At 38.5% G+C, this 629-nt stretch overlaps 1 protein-coding gene across 1 annotated transcript in view; it reads right to left on the reverse strand.

Moving 5' to 3' along the window:
* ZDHHC20 (zinc finger, DHHC-type containing 20) overlaps window positions 1–629 on the reverse strand; it is a 24,955-nt gene that overhangs the window by 17,038 nt on the left and 7,288 nt on the right. The window lies entirely within an intron of this gene.

A 629-nucleotide genomic window follows, 5' to 3' on the forward strand; every position in this document is an offset into this window, starting at 1 on the left:
CTTTCAGCAAGCCAACTTTCTGCATTGGCTTTCTCTATCCTCTTCAGCAAATAGTGATCTAGCAGATTGTTGAGTCAATTAGCTCTTCCTCATCTTTCCTGGATATTTTTAAACAAGCCTCCAGGCTCTTCTCAATGGAAATAAGACACCAGCACAGGCACTTTGAAAGGAGAAGGAAAGCCAACACCTACAGCTAAGCTGAACTGCTAAGAGCTGGCAAGAGCCTCCTGGACCACTCCAGGAACTTCAGACTGGGATTCCCTTAAAGGGAGGCTTGTATTCAAAAAAGCCGGGTGTCCTTCAGACTTTGTTTAGAAAGTCACAGTGAACTTTGGTAACAGTTATTCTGAGTAGTTTATATTTTGGAAAACTCTACAGCATTGCTAGTTTCAAGAAGGAGAAACATATACATATATACACGCACACACACACATACATATAAAAGCTAGATTTTTTCAAAGAATATACATAAGACAGCAGTTTCACAGATCATTCATATATAAGACGGAATAAAAATGCCTTCTGTATTAAAGGCAGCTACAGAAATAGCCCATAACTAGCTTTGTACTGAATTACAGATGGGAATGAAACAACATTTACTTGTTCTTACATTTTAGCCTAAGTATGAT

Source organism: Pterocles gutturalis, unplaced genomic scaffold, assembly GCF_000699245.1.
Source record: "Pterocles gutturalis isolate BGI_N339 unplaced genomic scaffold, ASM69924v1 scaffold17813, whole genome shotgun sequence".
Taxonomy (NCBI): Eukaryota; Metazoa; Chordata; class Aves; order Pterocliformes; family Pteroclidae; genus Pterocles; species Pterocles gutturalis.